The 18,597-nt window shown below is 38.7% G+C and overlaps 1 long non-coding RNA gene across 2 annotated transcripts; it reads left to right on the top strand.

Annotated features, from left to right (window-relative positions):
* Window positions 1-533: 533 nt before the first annotated feature.
* LOC113122437 (uncharacterized) lies at window positions 534-18,199 on the top strand. 2 transcript variants are annotated; one of them, XR_003294862.1, is made up of 3 exons: window positions 534-902; window positions 11,359-11,474; window positions 14,489-18,199. It is a non-coding gene; the product is annotated as an uncharacterized LOC113122437 (long non-coding RNA). The 2 variants fall into 2 exon arrangements; XR_003294863.1 differs by lacking the exon at window positions 14,489-18,199 and adding an exon at window positions 12,144-12,540.
* Window positions 18,200-18,597: the final 398 nt, after the last annotated feature.

Raw genomic sequence — 18,597 nt, 5'->3', positions numbered from 1 at the left:
CATTATACAGTATATGTATACTTGATTTTGGAAACAGTATGTGAAATACCTTTGAAAGCTTCATAAAATGGCTATTTAAATGAAATTGTTTTTTTTTTGTTTGTTTGTTTTTTGGGTTTTTTTTATAATTGTAACTTCTCTATTAGACCTTGAAAACTTTGACAAATTATTGACTGCAAATTTGATGCAAAGTCTATAATATAGCACCTTTGCAGAACGGGATGCAACTATACCTCTTGCATCAGCCTGAGGTGAGACGAAGACAGACATTGTCCTTCACAAAGCTTTATCTAACAGATATATTTGGCTGAGACTGAATACACTGGATGAAGGGAGATGGATTGTGTGAGTATTAACACTGTGTGAGGCCTGAGCAGCATACTGTGCCAGAGTGTGGCTGGCAGCTTCATCACAGGCTTGGGAAGTGAACAATCTGCAGTGTGACTGTTATGATTTATACACAACAGCTGTTGGGGCGTGGGGCTGGGGTCGAACCATAGCACAAGTAGCTGTCAATGACTTGCAGCAAACACACAAAGACCTATTCATTTTGTTGTGTCTTCTCTGAGATGGATGTACTTTCTGATGAGCCCCAAATACTGCATTCCTTCTTTGTGCCAGGGAGAGAATTAAAGGGAGAGTTGGAAAGAGACTTCAGAGGGGGAGAAAAGAGAGTGCAAGATGTGGAATCCCAGGCCGGCACCAGCCTTTATTAGTGGTGTCCCAGTAATATAACCACCTCTCAGAGGATAGCCATAGAATTTCCTGTTCCTTCCAAATCTTGGCCTAAAATGGGGCCATCATTACCTCTGGTGAGGAGGAACCCTGCCACAGCCTGGAGGGAGAAAAACAGAGACTGAGCCAGGCTGTCTTCATAACAGCCCTGCAGCACAGGCGAAGAGGTCTGTATTTTTTTTTAAAAACTGTACCTCACTAGTTTTATCCATGTTTCACTGTTTTTTCAGTCCACAAATGTAATGCCTCAGTTTCCCTTTGTCTCTGTATTATATTTATTTTCAGTTTCTGTTATTTTGTGGGTGCCCACAGGCATTGCTTAAATAAACTGTTTGTTTAATGGTTTTCACAATTCAAGCCTGAGCCCTAATGCTGTCAGACAGGACATATGGAGTAAATGAATCAAACTATGCTCGTGTTGCACTTAACTGCACTAGGCAATTGTTTTGGTCTGTGACCAGAGTCTTTATCAGAGAATGTAGTGGTAAAAGTAACCAGTGAAAACTGGGTGAAGCAGTGATGCAGCAGTTTATCTGTGCTCATTTGCTTTTCCCCAGTGTTTGACTCTGAGCACTGAAAGACAAGTTGCTCAGTTGGGTGAGCATTAAAATGAGTTACTTTAGAATGACTGCATGAACAACAAAACACTGGTTCTTACTTTAAGAATGACAGTTTGTCAGTGCTTACAAAAACATGTGACTTTTACAAAAAATGACTCATTTGTAAGTTTTGTAAATTTCACGTTCCTTGTCCAAGTCATATCACTAATGTAACATCTCCATCCCATTTTCAGTTTTACAAGAGAAATAACTAAGGATAAAGACTAATCATTTAGTTTGGGGAAATATCCATCTGGTTAACTTGCCTCTCTGATGACAGTAGTGCACAGTACACAGCTAACTTTTTAGCTCTCCTTTCTGGAAACATGCTATGTTTGTGTTGTACATGCGGTTGGATTTTGGTTACTAAAATACTGAAATGAAGATTAGGGTAAGATCGTGTTTTTTGACAATTCTGGCCTAAAAATGTAAGCATGGCCCCATATGTCAAGTCAGTGATGATTTTTTTTTTCTATTTTTTACCCGACACCATCATCATCACTCATCCTATAGCCAGGAGGTTAAAGTTGTCTAAACCATAAAAAACACTATAATAGTCATAATGTTTGAAATGTGCCTCCACATAGAAGAAACTGTATTTAAGAAATACCAGATCAGGTCTAATAAACTTAATGAAATACAAGAAACTTTTTTCAGGGAAACTTTGTATGTTAACTCAAAATATTTACTAATTTTCTTCCTTAGAGACATAGCTGACAAAATGCTAGAAATACAGATCACTTAAACCTCAGTATATGTCATCTCTTTTTCCCTTTTCATTTTTAGAAAGTGAATGAATTGTTTGTGTTTCTTAAAACTAACTTGCTTCAACTTGAGGGACAAATATAGTATATTAGTACATTTAGTACAAAGTCAAGAGGTTTAAGGATTAACCTCCAAGTTTTTGCTTTTGTTATTTGTTTTTTCCTCTAGCATTCTGTATGGATGTAAGTGGTGTCCTATCAGGTTGGTCTTTGGTGCCGAGCGTTGCTGAGTTTGTTTGGAGCGCAGACCCTGAGGCTTCTCTTACTTACAATGACAGGAAACTCATTCATTCATCACCTGCAGTAACCTGAGATTTACACAGTACCTCAAATCTCTGCACTCCCTCAACCAGCCAATTAGCTGTATACATATCTACATTAGACCATTTGTAAAACGAAGGAAGTCTGACTCAAACTGGGCCAGTACTATTTCCTCTCATTATCCAGTTGTAAAATGAACCTGCTTATTTGATGTTGTCTGCCCTGAGAGTCTGGGGATCTTTCCAGCCAGTTAAAACTCTATAGCTGTGAAGTGGGGCTGTGGCATTCTTCCTGATTAATGAGTTGATGGGCTGCACACAATGGACAGTAATACCTCAAAAGTGCCCATTGGTTACTTTGCAAACACCCGCTTGGTAAGTGGGTTATAACTTTTTCTAGGCCAGAGGTTTGTAAGGTGTTTTGTTTCAACCTCGGCACTGTTTAGGTTCCAGCAAATTACTTAGTATTTTCTTCATCATCATTAACCATCATCATTAATGCACTGTCCATCTACACAACCCATTACTGCTGCAAATGCACATAGGTACTACATCAGTGACTTAGTGATGACAGACATGGACCGAATCACGTTTCCTCACACATTCAGAACTTCTTGCCAAAGAAATTAGTTTGAAGTCTCGATAGAACTAAGCACAGAAAATACATTATGTACATTTTAATCATTCTCCCAGTGTCTTTCTTCTGTTTAAGACATTAAGTACGCTGCACATGGACAGTTGGGAGTTCCTCCTCTCCCCTTATAGCAAACATATGCTGAAGCTGAGATTTCTATGATTTAGACTGTATTTGAATCTGCCAAGGTAGCCACTGCAGTTTCCCATAGTCCATTTTAATTAACCAAGGAGCTGAGCCACTACTCCATGCGGTGTCATGGCAAAGCTGATTGAACTGTGAACCACACCGGCAGGATTTAGGTTTCCCAGCTTCCTGGATTCAAGTATGTAGTCCAAAAACTCTCACGGCAACCACACATTTCACAGAGCAGGCATCAAGATTTTCCAACTATATGTGTGCTGTGGGAAATCCGCTCATTCCATTGAGTTGAAATAGTGTTGGCTGAGGATTAGGAAATTATCCATAACGTATTATAGTTCTTTTTCTATGACTGTGGTATCTATATGCTTATTTATTAATTTGCACTTTATATAGCACTATAACATTTAGAATTGATTTAAATTATTTCCCCAGCAGGCACAGATCAATATAAGCATTTATTTTTTTGTTCACTCTCCACCAATGCCTGAGAAAAATGTCATAATCATGGGTCATAAATCTAAAACAATAGGCTGAAAGAATACTTCACAAATGAAGGGAACTGTAGAGGTCATTCTCCAAGTTATACACTATGGAAGAACCATCCATCCATCCATCCATCATCTATACCCACTTATTCCTACTTAGTGCTCATGGGGATCTGCTGGAGCCTATCCCAGCTCTCTTTGGGTGAAAGGCAGGGGTACACCCTGGACAGGTCACCAGTCCATCACAGGGCCACATAGAGACAAACAACCTCACACACTCACACTCACTCCTATGGGCAATTTAGAGTCACCAATCAACCTGACATACAGGTTTTTGGACCATGGGATGAAACCAGAGTACCTGGAGTAAACTCCTCACAGAAAGATTTTGAACCAGGAACTTTCTTGCTCTGAGGCAACAGTGTTAACCACCAAGCCACAGTGCTGCCCCACTATGGGTGACCCCTTTCACAAATAGGTAGTAGTCTTGTGATCTGTCTTTATGTGTAAAATGATTGATTACTGCAGCTTTAAAGTTGACATTCTATACACAAAATTATTATAAAACAGAAGTATTCTAGCTTAGATTCTAAATGGCAAGTTTTATTACAGTTTTAAAAATGTTTTTCTTTATTTGCATTTGTTTTGGTATGTAATGTTACATGTTGAGAATTCACAGAAGTTACTGACATTTTATTTAAAAAATGGTCATTTAATTATACAAATATTATATATTATACATATTTCCCTTACAATTATTATGTGTGCTATTAATAACTGTAGAATGCATCAATATTTAAGTTGTAACTGGATGGTTTGCATTCATTAAATAAAATTTAACCTGAACAGTACTCATTGCTTATCACGTAACTGATTACATTTTAAAAACAAATAAATTAATGGTTGTGTGTTAGCGTGTTTGGTCCCGGGTGAGATTTTTTTTTTTTTTAAATTGGAGCTCTGTGTGTTGTGATACCTGAGGTAGTGCAGGGTGGGGAAGTGGGGGGCTCACTTTTAAACAATGTGATCCATTCTCCCTGTTTCCTCTTTGGCCCACAGAGGTGCAGGCAGCAGGGGAGTTTGGGGGGGGGGGGTAAGAGTGCAGCTACAGGGGAACATTGAAGGTGAGGTGTGTAGGGCTGGTAGCCCCAGGCTATGCAGGTCACAGGACAGATTGAGAAGCTTTGCAGTCTCCAGTTACTGGCCTGTGATAAAGATGAGTGAATGAGAGTGAGAGATGAGAGGTCAACAAAGCTTCCTCTGTACTGTATTCAGTAAAAAGGGAGAAGAGTGTGAATACAACCCAGTTTTCTTTTTTTTTCCTCTCTTTTTGTCTCCCAACTTCACCTAGAAATTGTTTCGATCCTCTAGGTTGAGGGCCATCACAAAGCTCTTATTTCAGTTCTGAGGAGCGAGCGATCTCTGGTGAGACATGAGCTAGTATACGTCAGACCATCATTCACACAAGCAAATTTCAAGTCAAAGACATAGCCTTTGACTAGAAATTTGTTAGGGACTGCAACCGGTTTGAAACCACATCACTTATAGTGAAGTGGACAAATAACAGAACTAATTCAAGAGTACTAATACCAAGATTTGTACTGTAGATTTCAATGACAAAAGAACAACTTTGTGTATTTATTAGAAATATCTTTCTCTGGCTGGTATTACTGTTTCCAGGTGATTAAAAAATGTCCTTGAAAAGTAAAACTATCCAGTCAGATTGGGTTGTTAGAGGATTGACATGAATGTGTTACTTAGCATTATGCATCAATATCCACCACAAATGTAAAGGAAACTTGGAAGCAAGACAGGAAAGGTCAGAGATTCCTGGAATGCTTTAGAAGTCATCATCTGGACACCAAGACCCATAGTGAGCTCAGTCAGACCATTGTAATCCTGCTCTGTACTTTGGAAACATAAAAGTCATATGAATCCTGAAATGTTAAAAGTGATATTAGAAACACAATTGGGAATTATTTCACATTACTAAATTTTCATTTTGGCACTAGCGTTACACAGATGTTCAGCATAAGCATTTGCTGGATCCATTGCTCAGACTCCTGACTGTTACACCTCCTGAAAGTCCATGCACCTCTTTTAGATGACCTGAAAATGCCTAGATTTTACTAATACATTCAGCTCAAGTGCCGACCTGAGCTGGGTATATTTGCTTAATCCTGTTAATCTAGTTGATAGCACTGCAGGGAGGGGCCTCGTGGTGCTGTGGGAGACCATGACTGGGTGTGATGTCATCTGTGTCTGCTGCTTAACTGGGCTTTGCCTTTAAGTGCTTTCCAGTGTGTTTGGAGATCAAAAGCCACACTCGCCATTGCAGCTTTAATCACCTCCTCAGCTAGGGGCAGGTGTGTGTGTGTGTATGTGTGTGTGTCAGTATCAGAGAGAGTGTGTATATGTGTGTGTGGTATTGGTAGTGTGGTACGGATATGCATAGGGTTGCTGGCATTTCCAAAGATAGCCAGGCTGACATTTCTATTGACTTTGATGTTGATAATCCCTCACAAGTTCCCCAAAGCTAACTGATATTTATGTGTGTGTTTGTGCATATGTGTGCGTGCAGTTACAAAGTATGTGTATTTACTAGCAGGTTGTTGGGTCAGAATCAACGTTATCAGTGTTTTCCAATGAAAATGTTCCAGATTGGAAAGTAAACATTTTTTTTTTGTATGTAATTTAAAGTCTGGTGTCACCTTAAGTTGATATATCATTTTCTGTCTTTGATCCTCATCATTTCTCCACAAACACATCACAGTTAAGGACCATTACATCGCAGTTTAAAGGGTGCTTTAATGTTGCGTTCATTCAAGGTCAGTTGGAAGTGGAAAAAAACCTTCTTAGGTTCTATGTGTCTTAAGTTGCCAAGGTGGAAAAATGTTAATTTAGTATTTGTTTACTTTTGACACTGTGGCCAGATGCTTGATTAATGGTACATTGGTAACTGTCATTTGACAGCCATGACCTCTTGATGAGGACCTCCTTCATTGTCGTTATCCTTCTATAGTATAGATATTCTTGGTATACTTTTAATCCACCAGGCACAAATGACATCAATATTCACAGCTGAGTCATTTTATCTTGATAGGCTAAGAAATCCTCCACTCCTGTCTCTCAAAGCTCATTTGCAACAAATGAAACTGTACTGAAATCATTTCTTTTTCTGAAGATGAATTACAGTATGTGTGGTCTGTGTACTAAGTTAGACTAAAAACATCCTGTTGCAAGCTTCATATTTAATGCACATACATGAGATCAAAATCACGAAAAACACAAATGAGCTCTTTTGCGAAAATGCTTAAATATTATAATCAGAAAGAGAAAAGCGTGCTCATTAATCTGTAAGCAGAATTAGTGTTAACACAGGCAAAAGTTAAGAGAAACATAAACACAAGCATCCAAAGTTTCCTTCAACACAGTGAGTAAAGTCAAATTTTACTTTTAACATGGTCCACGTAACGCACCTCAGAGGGCTTTGCAATCTGTACTGCACGCCTCTGCCCTTAAACCCTCAACAAGCAAAGGGAAAAACTCCCCACAATAAAACCTAAACCAGCATGTCCATGAATCTACTCACTGCAATGGTAACACACTAAGATTCCTTAAGTTAAAAAGTAGGTGTCTATCCACGAGGCTGACAGCGAGCAGACATGCCTGATAAACCCCATCCAGCTCATGTTTACCTTGTAAACCGATGACATCCTCCTTCGGCACAGAGCTGTGTTTATGTCTGTCAAAGGTTAATGGAAGAGTGTCGTTATCCCTGCAGGGAAACGAGGGTCCAAAAACCTCAAGGGTCAGTCTCTGTCACTCTCCAAGTAGCAGACAATATATCTGAGCATTTGACAGCCTGTTGTCCTGTTATGAAAACACACTCTGTTCTTTTCCAACCTCCATTATCTCAGGATCACTGCACACTCAGCCAGGGACATGCTGAGGGTAGGAATGGATTCAAACTACATCCAAGAGTCTTGACCTATTTGGCTGAAGTACCCATCTGGATAAATATAATTTATTCAATTTAATTGCAAAACACAGGTCAAAACTCTATGTGTTACTGGCACAACACAAACAAGGCTGTGTGTCAAGTGGTTTGTCATAAGGCTTCACTAAAACAAAGTAGTCCATGATTTAACAAGATGAGAAAACATTGACGTAGACAGTAGATAATGTCACACTTTGAGACAGCAAACTGCAATAAAGTCAGGCAACATAAAACATTCTTCATGCTCTTTTGCCTTCCAAACATACGGGCGAGAAATCAGGTCTTATATAGGTGCACTTTAGGTAAATCATCTGCATTTTTATGTAAATCATGTGGCTCATTTCTATGCATAGAGGATCTCGGTAGATACTCTGCTAAATTAAAAATGACAGTAGCACAATATTTTGCACCCCTGACAGATATGTCTTTATGGTAGCGTATACTGTATGATGACATTTTAAGCTAAGGACCTGAAAAAGAGAATAAAGTGATGCGACTATATTCAGCAGAGTAAAAGTAAAGATAGGTTTGAGGAGGCACTTTTTCTACAAAACAATACAGGTGAATGTGACTCTACAGACCACTTAAGAACAGAGTGTCTATAGTATTGCAAGCCAGGCTCTTTGAGACAAGCAGACAGAGGCAGAAGGGCGGAGGGTGGGGAGGTGTAATAAAGGAGAGGTGAAGGCCGGGACAGAGGATATCAGATGGCAGGTCTTCCTCCAGCAGGAGATGACCTGTCTAAAAAAACGCAGGTACACGGCCTCCACTCCCCTCTGATAAGAGCCTTCTGGTGTCAGAGACTGGCTCCAACACCTGTTCGTTCAGACTACAGAACGGAAGGCAGGCAAACAACAGGCAAGCACAGGCTAGTATTGACTGCTGTCAGGCCTCACTTACTAATATAAGGGTGTACTGCAGAGGTGGGCACATTCTGTTTAAGTGTACTCTCCTTCCTCTTTGCAATACTACTTATTTTCGGTCTGCACAGTCCAAAAAGAATAGCTATGTATGTGTATATATATATATATATATATATATATATATATATATATATATATATATATATATATATATATATATATATATATATATATATATATATATATATATATATATATATATATATATATATATATATATATATATATATATATACATAGCTATTCTTTCAAAGAGGAAGGATATATATATATATATATATATATATATACATAGCTATTCTTTCAAAGAGGAAGGATATATATATATATATATATATACAGGGCCCTTTATATATATATATATATATATATATATATCCTTCCTCTTTGAAAGAATAGCTATGTATATATATATATATATATATATATATATACATAGCTATTCTTTCAAAGAGGAAGGATATATATATATATATATATATATATACATAGCTATTCTTTCAAAGAGGAAGGATATATATATATCCTTCCTCTTTGAAAGAATAGCTATGTATATATATATATACATATATATATATATATATATATATATCCTTCCTCTTTGAAAGAATAGCTATGTATATATATATATATATATATACACACACATACATAGCTATTCTTTTTGGACTGTGCAGACAGTATATATATATATATATATAAAGGGCCCTGTAATGGACTTCCACCCAAAAGAGAGCTGGGATAGGCTCCAGCAGATCCCCTTGACCCTTGTTGAGGAATAAGCAGGTATAGAAAATGGATGGATATATATAAGGTAGCCATAGCATGCATGCATGTACTGCAGAGTTTATTGGCATATTTGCTACAGTTCAGTAGTAGTTTTAATAGTTTACTTTGACAGCTGCTTCAGTCTTGTAAATATCATTTGAAGAAGACACTGTTGAAACATGTATTCATCCTGTAAGACATCCTGTGTGTATGTATCAGTGATTGAGTGAAATAAAACAGTGGGAGGTTTTGCTAAAAGTTTGAGTAGAACTTTTACCGTTCCTTTGACAGGGCTGTTTGGTTTCTGTACGCAGACTGCTTCACTCATATTTCACTGGACCGCTGTGAAACTTTGCACAAGCAAAAATTGACTTGCAGGAAACAAAAGAACAAAACTGTTGTGCATTGTTTCTTTTTACTTCTGGCGCCGAACTGGGAATTCCTCTGAAGAGATGTTCTAATATGTTATTATAACATGTACATCTTTATCTCACTCACTCACTGTTCTAACCAAGCTGTAGTATTTCATCCTTTCTTTTCCTCCCATATTTTACACAGGAACTTATAAATCATATAAAAATGGCATAAACACATTATTTTCAGCTGAGCTATTTTTTCTTTAAAACCTTGATGTGACTTTTAAGAAAATAATGCAGTTACATTATTAAAAATGATATGACATGGTGAGATTTTTGAGGTGTGTATCAGCTTCTTAGCAAATCTCTCTATATAGTTATCCATAAAATCCATCCTTGGTTATGATTTGCATAGATTTGCATCTATGTGCTTATATTTTTAGAATATATACTACTAAACTAACTGCTCAATTATATTTTTTGTTTCATTTTAATCTAAAATCCCCATATCTACAACCTACAATTTTTGTACACTTACAGATTTCTGTGTGATTGGGTAAAGATTTCTAAAATTATTATACATTGATTTGAAATCAGAAATAAATATTTATACCACGTTGTAGTGAGAAACATTGTCCTGCCTTTGTCTTTTCTCCTTTAGACTGAAGCGGTGATCTGTTAAAAGCCTCCACTTCGGAGTGCAGCTGCCTAGACTTATGTTACAGCACAGCGTTTTGGGCTGCTTTCTTCACTGTGGATTCATGGGGAGGGGAGGAATAATAGGGATTGTGGGTGGAAATGAGATCAGTCACCAGAGCTTCACTGTCCTGAAATCTGACATTTCAGCCAGGCCCTGGCCATTTTCAGTTTTTAGAACCGGAGTATCTCAAATTTCCCCAATCAGTGTGGCTAGAGTTTAATCGTAATATAATCTCTGCTCTGGTTGGTTAAAGCTCTGGTTTGGTAAAGCAGTATATAATGTTCTGTCAGCCTGCTGAGGACATTCACTGAGGGCACACCATCCTCAGTGTGCCTCACTTTTCTTTCCTCTTGATTTTGGGTTTGTCTTAGCACAAAATTCACATAGGATCCAAGAACAATATGCTGGACTTTTTAGGGACAGTCTAAAATTTCAGTTTATTTTTTATTGTCATTGGGCTCTAAGTCCTATGACAATGTTAGAAAAATTGACGGTGTTGAAGGAGATTGGAGGTGGTCATGCACATAGTTTAAGTGTAGAAATGTTTTGAGTGGATCTATAAAAATGTATAGTAAACAATTTAGTTCAATTCAAAATTGTGACTAATATCTTCACTGAAGGCATTTGTTATTAATCTTATGCATTTAAACAATATGTTTCTGTTTCATTATAAACATTTGAAATAATCCATTTGTCAGGCCACATGATGTCTTGTGCACATGAACACAGTCTGAAGCATATTTTTACACTCCAAGTCCATTTTCTCATATTTTTTTGTGGGTAATTACAGTGATATTGTATTGTGTGCAGTGCACTGCCAAACCACAGATGACTTTACAACTGATTATGCCTGAACACATTCTGTGTAATCACAGACTGAACTTGCTCTCACTCTGCGTTCTGTGTAGACATAGTGTCAATGTACTATTGAAAGAAGTACAACATAGTGTATGTGTGTAATAGGCCTATATGCATTTTATATTTATATAGCAGAACCAGGAGTCACACAGCAGATGGTCTGACCCCCAAAGTGCCCAGATCTGCCGTGTGAAATCTGCAAAATGTCCTCAAGTGATGCCACTGCAGATGTGTGGAGTTAGAAAGAGGTGAGCTTACCATCTCTGTAGCCTGCTCTTCATCATTGCCTGCGGCTAGAGGCTTCAGGCTATGTTACTGTAGCTGCTAATAGCCTAACACAGCCAAATCTCTGCCCCAAATATCGGAAGTCATGTTGCATTATGGGTAACGTAGGCACCAAGTTTTTACAAGGAAAATGTCCTTTGTGAGTTTAACAGTGTTATAGGAATGCTGTAAATCTGAATTGTAAATCTGTATGTTATATTGTAAAATTGATCACATATTTTCTAAATTGCAAGCAGCTAATGTAAATGTTATTAAATTATAATATTAAATAAAATCCATGCTTGGCCATGACAGCTCCACATAGTGGTATTTTCCCATAAACTGAAGAGAGTGAGTTGTATCATATTTGATCAGTAACCAAATATCTGACACTTTGACCCCAATAAAACACAAAGGAATGTTTTTCTAAGAGCATGAACAGGTGGGCAGTAAGTGTCAATGGGCCATCAGGGTTAAATCCTTTCCGTTGCATTTGGGCAGGGTGGCCTGTCAGCTTGCAGCTGTTGCACCACTACAGTGGTATGTGCACTGCAGAAATGTAACTACCCAGCCCTCATCTTCCCACACCTCTCACTGGCCTGACCCTATCTACCTCCCTGCCATTTTCTCATGCCTTTCCTTCCTGTGATCAGGCCTCTGGCAGTAACCCCAGGACTTCTGGATATGTGTTTATCTTTCATCCCACCGCCGCAATGACAACTATCTGTATTGCCTAGCATGCCGTCGGATTTTTCAGCACATGGGAGGAAAAGGCATCCATGTGTCAGTCTGTTCGGAAAGGTATGAATGTCCTTGGTGGGTCCGGAGATGAGACCACAAGCAGGATGTTGTGATAAGAAGCTGTAGCTGTAAGCTGACAAGAACTGACTTCCACTACTGTAATTGCACTCTAATTACACTGCACTCTATGGCTGCGTTAACATGTGTAATTACATATCTGTGTGTCCTAACATATATTCAGATGTAAGACTCTGCAGCTTAGCTGGAAATAAAAGGAATATTGAGAGCGTGGATGTTTTTCTTCCTGTGTTGAAGCAGATCTCTGTCTAAGGTTACTGTGATCCTTCCTTGCCACTGATTCATTCAGTTCTGTATGGTAGTTATCCCTGGGGCTTCACACCCCATGTTACGATGCAACAATCCATCATCCTGTCAAACTAGAGAGACAGAGCTGAAAGGCTATATCCTCTGTCTACCACAACCAACTTCTAAATCTGTTCTACTGAGTACATAATACATGCACTCTGTTCGTAGTACTCATTATTTGTGGTTTATGGCTTTGTGATGTATTGATTTTTACTGAGGAAAAATTATTTTACAAAGATGGGTAAAGTAGCTCTATTTCAGCTGATGTGTTCAGTTTAATAACGCAATCTAAACAGTTCTCAGGTAGGAATACTATGAAAGTCTATGTTTCCCTGTGCTGCCCATGTTTTCTGTAGATGGTGTGAAGCAGCTAAACAAGCTGAGTCCCTGGTGAGCCCTTGTTGGCAAGCTACCAATGTGGTCAAAGTATAAGGATATAGCAATAAGGATGATTTAAGGAAGAAAAATTCCATTTAAGAAACAGACATTTTCCTTTTTTTCTAAAGTCTCAGTTGTTGGAGTAGGTCAGAACATCACAGCTCAGAAAAGCCCTCTGTTAAAACTGGACAAAATTAATTTGTGGTGTTACTGGGCCTTTACAGTGTCTAAAAATCTCCTTTTTGTACTGCAAAGCTGGAGTGGAGCTTCACGCAACAAGCTTTGTAACTTTCTAAAAATCACAAGGGCCGTATATTTTTTCTCTCTCATTTAAATCGGTCTGATTAGAGAGTGCACATTATCTGTTTGCATGGATACTGATCTGATTGCATATGCAGTTACATGACTCAGAATAAACTGTTTTGGTGTGCAAAATGGTTTGCCCGCTGAGATGCATTTGTTCTGCTGAAAATAAAAGAGGTAAGAGGTTTTTTTTTGGTCGATGGTGGATTCTGGCTTAGTTCATCTTTTCAAACCCTCAAACCCAAGTCGTTCAGAGCATTTCCACCAAAAAGGTGTCCAACAATCCTTTAAATCCTTTAATGTCTTCATCAGCATGATTGGCTTTAAGGAGAGACTGTATATAGGTGTGGGTTTGTGTGCATAGCAGTCTGGTCAAATCTACCAGACATTTCCTTCATTTGCATGTTGTAATGTTTCCCACTTCCTCTACCTGCCTTTGTGCCTCTTAAACTAAAATGGTTGGGTTCAGGTTCAGCAGAGGAAGACTGAAACACTCCCACTAGTCACCACAAGGCTCTTGTTTGTTTTTCCTCACCAGGGCTGTAAAAATTATTTTACAATCTCCATGAGTCTACTTAGCCTACTTTATGATATGGCATTGTAGTGTAGACAAAAGAGGAATTCACATGTAATATGTCCAATGATTGTACGGTGTACTGAACATACTGGATGAATAAGAATAAGTAGTGTACAGTTGAGAGGGTTTTTCTTTTTTTTTTTTTTTTTTTTTGTACGCTGTTGAATGATATCATTCACAGCAGGCTCCTGTGGGGAAGACTTGTCCTAGATTTAGCCCAATGTTTTGTTACACTTGATGTTTATGTCCTCTCTCAAATCATTGTGGGCTGCTGCTACAGCATCATCTACAGCTAGGACACAAACGTAAGGTCAGCACCACAGTTTGTGTATGTGTGTAGTTATCAGAGTCTCAGTAAACAGACAAAAATGATACATTTCAGAAGAACTTCAGATTTGTGAGACAAACTGGTTTGATTAAAATTGCCACATTTTCAACAAAGAGAGATCAACGTAGAGGCGATTATCAATGGAAAAGTGCTGTTCACCTCAGCTTTGTAGGTCTGGTGCAAAGACCCCTTTTTTATTTTTTATTTTTTATTTTTTTGCCGGACTCTTCAGTGGCTATTTTCTGTGGCCTGACTAATGTCTACTAATAATTTATTGATGTTAAGATCAACTTTCTCTCCTTCAGGTCTCTGGAAGTTCCTAATAAAGTAAAAACTATGCACCACTTTGAAGATGAACGGCATACTGTGACATGTTTGAAGCTCCTCATCAGGTGAAATACAAAGGTGTTTTGTGAATGATGTGTTGAATTACTTATGCTGTGTGCTCTGCAGGCCCTGCGCAGTGCTTTTGGATCTTAAACATTGCTTATTTGATTCATACCCGATGCCTGGGCAAATGATTTTGCATCACAAATAACTGCTCACAGAATATCAAGAGTTTGAAACTCAGTCATAGGTAGTCAACATCAAACCCCACCTGAATGATACATAAACAGTCGAGTGATGACTAAAGTAACACTTTACTGTCCCTAAACAGAAAGAATATAGAAATATAGTATATCCATAGTATAATACAGAAATATAGTACATCTGTAGAGGACGGCAGTGTCTCCATCTTGGCTGTGTTGTAGGAGGGTTGTGTGCTGCAGAAGATGAAAACTGATATGAAATAATAACATAAAGGACAGAGACATTATTTCAGGACATTGGTTCAATTCAAGTCATATTTTGTTTAGGGTCTGAAACCACAAACTGGGAGCTGTTCTACTCCATCCATCATATGATACCCTTCATCCTTAAACCCAGGCTTTTTATAAGGTACACGTCACAAACCCTCAAAGAGACCGACACAGGAAGGAGGCCTTTTCCAGGTCAGACAGACATGTAGCAGATGTTATGTCATGTCAGCAGGATACCCTGCCACTATGTAAGAGATTTACTAGGCTCCCAGCCCCTAGGCCTGACCATCAAATTTGAATAGAAACAAATGAACACATTACACATTAGTTTCATAGGCAGTGGTTATGTTACAGTCATGATTGATTACATTCTAAGTGGGGCTATCCAACCAGCGAGCATCCAGCCCCTCCAGAAATATGACCTCAGGATCAAACACAGTCCACAGCCAGCACTGAGAGGGTGGACTTGTTCTGTAGGCGCTGACAGGAACGTCTGGAATGTTCCTGCACAGAGATAAGCAGGTGATGTAGAGTGCACAGCGAATTTTCGAAACAAATTAAGAAAGCAGCTTTGTACAGTGATACCTAAATACATATATTTACACCTCTGGGGCAATTTAGAGGTCAGTTCATCTCTGGCTCTGAACTGTGAGAAGTAATCCATAACCAGTAATGTAAACATCCTACATGAGCAAATGTTGGATATGAAGGATTTTTTTGTTTTATTTTATTTTTTTTTACCTGTTCTGTGTTGTATTCATATGACCAAAGAAAGTGCTCACTAACTGAATGGTGAAACACCACACCTTTAAGGTCTGGCTGCTTTTACATAGTGTTTTCATCAAAAACACTTTACAGTTTGCCTCTCATTCAGCCATTTGCACTCTAGTGGCAGTGAGCTAACATGCTAAGCTCTGACCTGAGCATTTGGGATGAAAGTGGGTTTCAGTGTCCTGCCCAGTGACATTGACAGTGACAAGGATGAGCTCTGGACCGAACCTTGTTTGGAAGGAAATCAGTTATATTAATGTGGTGTCATGTATGTTTGTTTTTTTTTAATAGAAGTGGACTTAATGGCAAATGTAGCAATTTCATCATATGATTTGTCCTAAAATGTGTTCGTGTCATCAGTGTAACCTGACATGTCTGCCTCTGCCCCCTCTAATATGATATTAATCTCATGTGGCAAGAGTACTATTTTTCTTGATCTTGTTTTCACTTAGGGTACATTTCCTTGTTTCCACGTCTATGTATCAAGCTCCTTCTTCTTCTATGTTAGAAAATTTCCACTTCCTGATGCAAGGAATGTGAATGTGATGACCCAACCTGCATGAGCAGTTTGATGCAGTTCTGTGTAAGCGACAACACTTTCTTTTGTGTTTACATATACCTTTATTCAGTCAGACAGTCCACCAGTTTGATCCAGAGTGAAGAAGTCCTACATATTCATCCATGATGGCAACACTTCAGCAAATGCTGACTGGATGGTGCAGACCAAGAGCTGTATTATGTGAAACAGCGACTCAGACCTGCAGACAACTGGTGTGGCTATTTATTTACCTTGTACAATAGTAGTTGTTATTTGGAACATACTTGTAAGTTAATAGGGCCCTACTCCACTTCCTGCTTGCCTCAGTAAGTCGTTATGTAATACATGCCAGGTTAAGGCACAAAAGCATGTCGCTGGGTTTAGGGAAAGATTGGAATAAAATATGTAATTTCAAAAATAGCAGAGACGTTTTTGTGTTGCATTGTGCATGGTTTCCCAGTGGGTGTTTCAGTCCTAGAAATTACATTTATATGTATTTAAACTGCAACAATAACTGTTATGCGGGTCGCTGGTCAGATTATGTTGAAGGGCAACTTTTTTTAATGAATGAGACACAGTCGAGAAATCTCCAGGACCTGGCTGTTTTTGAATAGTGAGCATAAAAAAAATGCACAGCTGTCACACCACAGTTCAAAGCCATTGTCCAGTCTGTGGTTAGGTTCAGGCAATAAAAACACTTTGCTTTAAGTTAGGAAACATCATGGTTTTGTTTAAAATTAAAAGTCCACAGTTTGGAACAGTTATGTCTAAAATCAATGCAAACTTTTTTATTTTTTTTTTGTCACAATCTTTTACATTAACTGAGTGCTGTGATATTGATATTTCGGTGGAAAATTATGTTGTCTGTGAACATTTTACTAAAATCTTTACTATGAACAAATTAACAACATATCCTTGTTGCTTTCACAGAAAACATAGTCTGGTTCCAATTACACTTCCAGGAAAACAAATTTACTGCTGAAGTTGTAATTTTCTAGGAGACGGGACTGGTTTGTGGATGTATGTGCTCTCCCCTGTTAGGAAGCCAAAATGACTCCATCTTGGTGGATAATACCACGATTGCATATGTGGACATAAACACGAGTGGAGATACACTGTGTCAAGACTTAACCACAATGTGTGTGTGTGTGTGTGTGTGTGTGTGTGTGTGTGTGTGTGTGTGTGTATGCATTGGTGCTCATGTGGTGTATGTGAATGGACATGCATACTGGTAAATGAGTGTAGCTTTGTGTGTGGCAAATATCATGTGAGAGGAGAAAGAAATTAACTCTGACCAGAATTATAGTGTGTTACTCAATCTAGTAGTGCTGCTGACACAACCCTCTAATTAGTTTGACTAAATGAATCTCAGGGCAGCAGCCTGAATTAAAAACAAAAAACAAAAAATCTGGGATGTACTGCTCAGCCAAACCTCTACACAGTGCCATCTCTGTGTCAGGACAATAAAATAGTTGGTGGTTATCTTACAGAATTCCAAAAACACATGCAGAAAATAGCAAAACAACGTAGACAAGAGTGTGTAGTCATCGGTTATAGAAATCAAGGCAAAACAGCTTAGCTAGTAAGGAATCATGCTATCACATGATACTCACGTGAACTGTGACATTTCTTTACTGACCCCCATTGTCATATTCATTGTTGTTGTTATATATGGGTCTTTATGAGAGCTGTAGGACAGTGTTGCGATGTGCTGTAGGGGTGACAGAGGAGTTCAAGGTGGAGGTGGGACTGCACCAAGTATCAGCTTTGAGTCCCTTCTTATTTGCTGTGGTGATGGACAGGCTGACAGATGAGGTTAGACAGGAATCTCCGTGGATCATGATGTTTGCAGATGACATTGTCATCTGTAGTGAGAGCAGGGAGCAGGTGGAGGAAAATCTAGAAAGGTGGAGGTTTGCTCTGGAAAGGAGAGGAATGAAGGTTAGCTGCAGTAAAACAGAGTACATGTGTGTAAATGAGAGGGACTCAAATAGAACGGTGAGGTTACAGGGAGTAGAGGTGAAGAAGGTGGAGGATTTTAAGGACCTAGGGTCAACAGTCCAGAGCAGCAGAGAGTGTGGAAAAGAAGTGAAGAGACATGTGCAAGCAGGTTGGAACGGGTGGAGGAAACTGTCAGGTGTGATGTGTGACAAAAGAGTGTCAGCAAGAATGAAAGGAAAGGTGTACAAGACAGTGGTGAGACCAGCAATGTTGTCTGGTTTAGAGACAGTGGCACTGAGAAAAAGAAAGGAGGCAGAGCTGGAGGCAGCAGAGCTGAAGATGTTGAGGTTCTCTCTGGGAGTGA

This window comes from Mastacembelus armatus, chromosome 16 (genome assembly GCF_900324485.2).
Source record: "Mastacembelus armatus chromosome 16, fMasArm1.2, whole genome shotgun sequence".
NCBI lineage: Eukaryota > Metazoa > Chordata > Actinopteri > Synbranchiformes > Mastacembelidae > Mastacembelus > Mastacembelus armatus.
The sequence above is the reverse complement of the archived record's forward strand: the minus strand, read 5'-3'. Positions and strand labels throughout refer to the sequence as shown.